Raw genomic sequence first — 566 nt, 5'->3', positions numbered from 1 at the left:
AGACTGGAAGTTTATAAATTGTCATATACAAGAATGATCTTTGATGTCAACTCCTGAAAGATTATTTCATGTGCCAGACCAAATATCACTTACTATTATAGAATAATTAACGCCAGACAAAAGACTATCTTAAGAAATAAATAAAAAATTCAGAACAGGAAGAAGGATGATCAAAGCAATGGCCATAAATAAATGTTTTCTAAAGGATGAAATAAAGGAAAGGATCAACAGTGAGAAGAAGGTATTCCTCAAGTATATAAATTTACGAATATGCAAACCAAACAATGCAATAAAAAATTGCTGGAGAAACTCAGTAATTTTGACAGTGGAAAGAAAGCAGAATTAACATTTCAAGTTCAGTGGCCCTGAAGGGTCACTGGACTCAAAACATTAACTGCGCTTTCTCTCCACAGATGCTGCCAGACCTGATGAGTTTCTCCAACAATTTCTGTTTTTGTTTCAGATCTTCAGCATCTGCAGTTATTTATCTCTCTGACATTGTGGTGCTTTCTGTACTGTCATTATATCTGCTGCACTGAAAGCACAGGGATGTTACATGTTTACAC

Source organism: Chiloscyllium plagiosum, chromosome 31, assembly GCF_004010195.1.
Source record: "Chiloscyllium plagiosum isolate BGI_BamShark_2017 chromosome 31, ASM401019v2, whole genome shotgun sequence".
Taxonomy (NCBI): Eukaryota; Metazoa; Chordata; class Chondrichthyes; order Orectolobiformes; family Hemiscylliidae; genus Chiloscyllium; species Chiloscyllium plagiosum.
Note: the sequence above shows the minus strand (reverse complement) of the source record.